This window comes from Oncorhynchus clarkii, chromosome 29 (assembly GCF_045791955.1).
Source record: "Oncorhynchus clarkii lewisi isolate Uvic-CL-2024 chromosome 29, UVic_Ocla_1.0, whole genome shotgun sequence".
NCBI lineage: Eukaryota > Metazoa > Chordata > Actinopteri > Salmoniformes > Salmonidae > Oncorhynchus > Oncorhynchus clarkii.
In genome coordinates, this window is record NC_092175.1 from 44,926,117 (window position 1) to 44,934,399 (window position 8,283).

The window sequence follows — 8,283 nt, forward strand, 5'->3', positions numbered from 1 at the left end:
ACAAAATTATTTATTTACTAAATACTTAACTAATCAAACAGAATTACACATACACACAATTAAATCATAACTTGATTACAAATGACGTCAGAACAGATATGACATCTTGTTACACAAAAGAAAATGGGCTGGGTTTGAGTGAAAGAGCGGGAAGACTGAGGAACAAAGGGAAGAAGCTGTGCTATCGTAAATACAGTATCTTATGCATTCTAAATTACCATCCATTTGGAAAAGGAAAATGCAATAAGTATTTACTCTGAGCTGCGCTTCGGTAGGTTGGTGGTAAATGGAAGGCCGTGTTGCCAAACCGAGTCCTTTGTCCTTTGAAGAATGTCTCTGGTGGTCAATTGAATACGTTGTAGTAACGTCGTTGTATGATAGACGGGATACTTTGTACGTTCCTTCCTACCCCTCCGATTGCAGCTGCTGTTGCTAACTCAACGGCTAGGAGGTATCACTTCTGTAGTGAATAAGAGGTCAAAGTTCATACCATTCGCAACCAAAGCTCACGCTGATGTTGGCTTCGTTCTGTAGTTATTATCTGAACCATTCTGACATAGGACCGTCGTCCTCACATCCTCGGAACAGGAGGTTATATTGTTGTCAAGGCTTTATATAGGAAGGGAGAGGAGGGCGTGTTTGAAAAGTGTTATAGCCCATGTCTCTTCACAGGGGCAGCCCACTGATTGAGCAGAGCCCTAACCTTATGAAAACCCAAATCTCACATTTTAGAAGCTGAAATCACATTTCATCCCATCACGAATAATTTCATATTCAAACATTTAAATTGAACAACAATTCCATGTGAATCCGATAACTCTGATGTGTAGACTTTCCACTGTAGAGTTTATGTCATCTTATCATTGATGAGAATGTCTCAGATGACAACCGAACTGACATCATATTCATTAAGTACCACCGCATATGTTCAATTGGTCGGATTACCAGAATATAGTTCATTTCCCTCCACCTTCTGATGTTCCCAGAATCTCTATGTTAACCAAGGGTTTTGCAAATGTAACATCAGTAGGGTAGAGAGAGGGAAAAGGGGGGAAGAGGTATTTATGACTGTCATAAACTTACCCCCAGGCCAACGTCATGACGTGTGAGTGTGTGTGTGTGTGTGTGTGTGTGTGTGTGTGTTCGTGCGAGGGTATGCGCGTGTGTCTGTGTGTGTGTGTGTGTGTGCACCTTTCTGACACACACACCATTATCCAGTTGTTGCATTACAAATCATATATGAATATTGCCAAGCTGCAAATCCAATCGCAAATCCCTCTCTTTCCAACTCTAGAATAATCTAAATACCAGACAGATAAATACAACACAGTGATTCCCATCTGGTGGTTCTACTGGGTTTCAATGGTTCTGAAGAATGTCATGTTGTGGTTCTGAAGGTACCAGACTGTCATGTTGTGGTTCTGAAGGTACCAGACTGTCATGGTGTGGTTCTGAAGGTACCAGACTGTCATGTTATGGTTCTGAATGTACCAGACTGTCATGTTGTGGTTCTGAAGGTACCAGACTGTCATGTTGTGGTTCTGAAGGTACCAGACTGTCATGGTGTGGTTCTGAAGGTACCAGACTGTCATGTTATGGTTCTGAATGTACCAGACTGTCATGTTGTGGTTCTGAAGGTACCAGACTGTCATGGTGTGGTTCTGAATGTACCAGACTGTCATGTTGTGGTTCTGAAGGTACCAGACTGTCATGTTGTGGTTCTGAAGGTACCAGACTGTCATGTTGTGGTTCTGAAAGTACCAGACTGTCATGGTGTGGTTCTGAAGGTACCAGACTGTCACGTTGTGGTTCTGAATGTACCAGACTGTCATGTTGTGGTTCTGAATGTACCAGACTGTCATGTTGTGGTTCTGAAGGTACCAGACTGTCATGGTGTGGTTCTGAATGTACCAGACTGTCATGTTGTGGTTCTGAAGGTACCAGACTGTCATGGTGTGGTTCTGAAAGTACCAGACTGTCATGGTGTGGTTCTGAAAGTACCAGACTGTCATGTTGTTGGTCCCATTGAAAGTTCCCTCTGGTCATGGCATCACAGTGAACACAGTTATGACAAGGGACATTTCCATCAGAAATTACAGACATGAAAATGCTATTATTATTTTTTCTTCTTCTGGCAAATCTGACCTAACTAAACAATCCTGTAACTTTGATGGTGTCTCATAGCAAAATCTTGGGGGGGTGGGGGGGTTCAAAGGCTTTACCAAAGCTAGAATCGCTGTGTAATAATGCTAAAGTTTATTAACCACTTCCTTGATCAACCTCGAAATGGAACTGTGGGATGACAGCGAAGTTACCGAGGGAGTAGAGGGATTCCTTCACGTCGCATCATGCATCCAGCAGCTCAGTTATTAAAGGCAATTGTCCAATCATTCTTCTTCTTTATACCCTCTTTGTTTTGCACAAATCAGGAAATGGCTATGAGAAAATATCTAAACGGTTGAAAATGCCCATTTCCACGATCAGGGCAATAATGAAGAAGTTTAAAGCACCTGGAGATGTTAACAATCAACCCAGGAGAGGATATGTGTCTATATTGACCCCAGGAAGAGGATATGTGTCTATATTGACCCCTGGAAGAGGATATGTGTCTATATTGACCCCTGGAAGAGGATATGTGTCTATAGTGACCCCTGGAGGAGGATATGTGTCTATATTGACCCCAGGAAGAGGATATGTGTCTATATTGACCCCTGGAAGAGGATATGTGTCTATATTGACCCCTGGAAGAGGATATGTGTCTATAGTGACCCCTGGAGGAGGATATGTGTCTATATTGACCCCAGGAAGAGGATATGTGTCTATATTGACCCCTGGAAGAGGATATGTGTCTATATTGACCCCTGGAAGAGGATATGTGTCTATATTGACCCCAGGAAGAGGATATGTGTCTATATTGACCCCTGGAAGAGGATATGTGTCTATAGTGACCCCTGGAGGAGGATATGTGTCTATATTGACCCCAGGAAGAGGATATGTGTCTATATTGACCCCTGGAAGAGGATATGTGTCTATATTGACCCCTGGAAGAGGATATGTGTCTATATTGACCCCAGGAAGAGGATATGTGTCTATATTGACCCCTGGAAGAGGATATGTGTCTATATTGACCCCTGGAAGAGGATACAGTGCCTTGCGAAAGTATTCGGCCCCCTTGAACTTTGCGACCTTTTGCCACATTTCAGGCTTCAAACATAAAGATATAAAACTGTATTTTTTTGTGAAGAATCAACAACAAGTGGGACACAATCATGGAACGACATTTATTGGATATTTCAAACTTTTTTAACAAATCAAAAACTGAAAAATTGGGCGTGCAAAATTATTCAGCCCCCTTAATTAAGTTAATACTTTGTAGCGCCACCTTTTGCTGCGATTACAGCTGTAAGTCGCTTGGGGTATGTCTCTATCAGTTTTGCACATCGAGAGACTGAAATGTTTTCCCATTCCTCCTTGCAAAACAGCTCGAGCTCAGTGAGGTTGGATGGAGAGCATTTGTGAACAGCAGCTTTCAGTTCTTTCCACAGATTCTCGATTGGATTCAGGTCTGGACTTTGACTTGGCCATTCTAACACCTGGATATGTTTATTTTTGAACCATTCCATTGTTGATTTAGCTTTATGTTTTGGATCATTGTCTTGTTGCAAGACAAATCTCCGTCCCAGTCTCAGGTCTTTTGCAGACTCCATCAGGTTTTCTTCCAGAATGGTCCTGTATTTGGCTCCATCCATCTTCCCATCAATTTGAACCATCTTCCCTGTCCCTGCTGAAGAAAAGCAGGCCCAAACCATGATGCTGCCACCACCATGTTTGACAGTGGGGATGGTGTGTTCAGCTGTGTTGCTTTTACACCAAACATAACGTTTTGCATTGTTGCCAAAAAGTTCACTTTTGGTTTCATCTGACCAGAGCACCTTCTTCCACATGTTTGGTGTGTCTCCCAGGTGGCTTGTGGCAAACTTTAAACGACACTTTTTATGGATATCTTTAAGAAATGGCTTTCTTCTTGCCACTCTTCCATAAAGGCCAGATTTATGCAATATACGACTGATTGTTGTCCTATGGACAGAGTCTCCCACCTCAGCTGTAGATCTCTGCAGTTCATCCAGAGTGATCATGGGCCTCTTGGCTGCATCTCTGATCAGTCTTCTCCTTGTATGAGCTGAAAGTTTAGAGGGACGGCCAGGTCTTGGTAGATTTGCAGTGGTCTGATACTCCTTCCATTTCAATATTATCGCTTGCACAGTGCTCCTTGGGATGTTTAAAGCTTGGGAAATCTTTTTGTATCCAAATCCGGCTTTAAACTTCTTCACAACAGTATCTCGGACCTGCCTGGTGTGTTCCTTGTTCTTCATGATGCTCTCTGCGCTTTTAACGGACCTCTGAGACTATCACAGTGCAGGTGCATTTATACGGAGACTTGATTACACACAGGTGGATTGTATTTATCATCATTAGTCATGTAGGTCAACATTGGATCATTCAGAGATCCTCACTGAACTTCTGGAGAGAGTTTGCTGCACTGAAAGTAAAGGGGCTGAATAATTTTGCACGCCCAATTTTTCAGTTTTTGATTTGTTAAAAAAGTTTGAAATATCCAATAAATGTCGTTCCACTTCATGATTGTGTCCCACTTGTTGTTGATTCTTCACAAAACAATACAGTTTTATATCTTTATGTTTGAAGCCTGAAATGTGGCAAAAGGTCGCAAAGTTCAAGGGGGCCGAATACTTTCGCAAGGCACTGTATGCATCGAATTCCTGCAATTCAAGATCGTCACCTGATCAAGATGGAAAAATGTAATCAATATATCTCATAAACACTTTGATAAACTTAGAATAGGGAGTGCTATTGTATCCAACTCAAATGTCTCCAAAAAAACAACCTAGCATAATCGGGTTTAATTGGCCATATCATAGCAGTTCCTTGATATAATAACAGTCTTCAGAGTTAAACTAATTCTCAGTCAATATTTCATTAGTAAGGCCGAACAAGAAATCAGGACAGAATGAAGAGGTACTGTAGATAGCAACAACAAATGTTAGATTAAGATACAATAACACAACCTAAAGGAGCAGCCTAATGGAGCAGCCTGAAGGAGCAGCCTAAAGGAGCAGCCTGAAGGAGCAGCCTAACAGAGCAGCCTGAAGGAGCAGCCTAAAGAAGCAGCCTAAAGGAGCAGCCTAATGGAGCAGCCTAAAGGAGCAGCCTAAAGGAGCAGCCTAAAGGAGCAGCCTGAAGGAGCAGCCTGAAGGAGCAGCCTGAAGGAGCAGCCTGAAGGAGAAGTCTAACAGAGCAGCCTGAAGGAGCAGCCTGAAGGAGCAGCCTAACTAGCACACTACTTGTGACCAGAGCCCCATTGGTGGAAGGACAAACATTAACTAAGATGATATTTAAGATACAGACTAGATAAATACCATCAGCAGGTTCTGTATTCAGTCTGTCTGTGTTATAATTCACTATTCAAGACCTCCTCTCTTCTCTCTGTCTTATCTTAGCCTCGGGCAGAAATTTGAGTTTCTCATTATAAATACACTGTAAAGTTTGCTGCCATTGAACGCTGGAGAAAAGTGTTCTCTGGAGTGCTGAATCACGCTTCACTGTCTGGCAGTCCGACGGACGAAACTGGGTTTGGTCGGATGCCAGGAGAACGCTACCTGCCCCAATGCATAGTGCCAACGGTAAAGTTTGGATGAGGAGGAATAATGTTTTGGGGCTGTTTTTCATGATTCAGGCTCCTTAGTTGCAGTGAAGGGAAAACTTAACATAGAATGACATTCTAGACAATTCTGTTCTTCCAACTTTTGTGGCAACAGTTTGGGGAAGATAATTTCCTGTTTCAGCATGACAATGCCCCCGTGTAGAAAGCAAGGTCTATACAGAAATGGTTTGTCGATTTTGGTGTGGAAGAACTTGACTGGCCTGCACAGAGTCCTGACCTCAACCCCATCGAATACCTTTGGGATGAATTGGAACGCTGACTGCGAGCCAAGCCTAATAGACCAACATCAGAGCATAGGATGGAGGGAAAGAGGGATATAAATAAAGAGAGAGAGAGAAAGAAGGGAAGAGAGAGTCAGGGAGAAAAAAGAGAGAGAGAGAGAGAGAGAGAGAGAGAGAGGGAGAGGGAAGGAGGTAGAGAGAGAAGGAGGGCAGTAGAGAGAGTGGGAGGGCGGTAAAAATTGAGTGAGAGAAGGAGGGAGGGAGGTAGAGAAGAGTAAGAGAGAGACTATATTATTTACCCATAACACTTCATCATTTACTCTCAGGGAGGTTTGCAGAGTGATGGAGAACAACCATCAATCAATGTTATTATTTAGAATATAGCGCCTCTTTTCCACACATGCATTTTTCACAATAAAACTGCTGAACAACAATCCCAATCTAAAATGTATTAGCTAAGGTTTAAAACTCACTCTGTCTCTCAGAGAATAATGACCCTGCATCCGAATGGGATCCTACGCCCTTTTATTAGAAAAGCATATGCCCCGCCCACCTGAGGGCGGGACAGCCATCTATTTCCTGTGTTTGACGGGGTGCAAATCCACTTGTCCACTGGATTGATTGTTTTCATGTTTTTTTTTTTCTGCGACTGTTTCACACTCTGTCTTTTGCCTGTCGTTTCCCCCCCGTTAACGTTACGACCACGTGTAGTCTGGTGACCTGTCAAACACCGGTAGTGGAGGAAATGTTTATTAACAATCTGAGATGGTGGGAGTCAGAATCCTTTCTCTTTTGAGGTGGAATGGCTCTGCTACATGTTATCTGACCGGTCCTATACATCACTTCTGTTACATGGTTTTGAAATATGTCTTTCAGTTACTTCTGAGTATTTTGTAATTTTGTATTAAACTGGGCTGAGCTATGTACAGGTACAATTCAACGTTGGTCCGTGTGCTGGGGATATAAGGGAACATGGTGTAGTCTTATTTTTTTAAGGATGCCTACACCTCTGCTGGTACTACAGTAGGTGCCAGCGTACCAACCCAGGTCCTCTTTAAAATGTAAAATTCCTCATTTTTTTAAAAAAATGTAACATTCCATGTGATAAGTTGGATTCTGTTGATCTTAACTTGTATAGAATCAAAGTTAACCATAACCTTATCTCATCCTCTCTAGGTTTTGTCCTAGGTTTTTTCCTAGCCACCGTGCCTCTGCTGTTTGGGGGTTTTAGGCTGGGTTTCTGTGCAGCACATTGTGACATTTGCTGACGTAAAAAGAGGCCTCGTAAATAAATGGGATTGATTGACTGTTCCGTCATTGAAGAACGAGGTAAAACATTTTAGCAGACATAAAATATGAGGGTGGTGGGAAGGATTATATACATGCATAGCTATTGTATACCTTACATACAGTATGCACTACCCGTTCAAATGTTTGGCGTCACTTAGAAATGTTCGTGTTTTTGAAAGAAAAGCACGTTTTTTGTCCATTAAAATAACATCAAATTAATCAGAAATACAGTGTAGACATTGTTAATGTTGTAAATGACCATTGTAGCTGGAAACGGCTGATTATTAATGGAATATCTACATAGGCGTACAGAGGCCCATTATCAGCAACCATCACTCCTGTGTTCCAATGATACGTTGTGTTATAGCTAATCCAAGTTTATAATTTTAAAAGGCTAATTGATCATTAGAAAACACTTTTGAAATTATTTTAGCCCAGCTGAAAACTGTTATGATGATTAAAGAAGCAATAAAACTGGCCTTCTTTAGACTAGTTGAGTATCTGGAGCAACAGCATTTGTGGGTTCGATTACAGGCTCAAAATGGCCAGAAACAAAGAACTTACTTCTGAAACTCGTGAACCTCGTGAAACTCGTCAGTCTACTCTTGTTCTGAGAAATGAAAGTTATTCCATGCGAGAAATTGCCAAGAAACTGAAGATCTCGTACAACGCTGTGTACTACTGCCGTCACAGAACAGCGCAAACTGGCTCTAACCAGAATAGAAAGAGGAGTGGGAGGCTCCGGTGCACAACTGAGCAGGAGGACAAGTACATTAGAGTGTCTAGTTTGAGAAACAGACACCTCACAAGTCCTCAACTGGCAGCTTCATTAAATAGTACCCACAAAACACCAGTCTCAACGTCAACAGTGAAGAGGCGACTCCGGGATGCTGGCCTTCTAGGCAGAGTTCCTCTGTCCAGTCTCAACGTCAACAGTGAAGAGGCGACTCCGGGATGCTGGCCTTCTAGGCAGAGTTCCTCTGTCCAGTCTCAACGTCAACAGTGAGGAGGCGACTCTGGAATGCTAGCCTT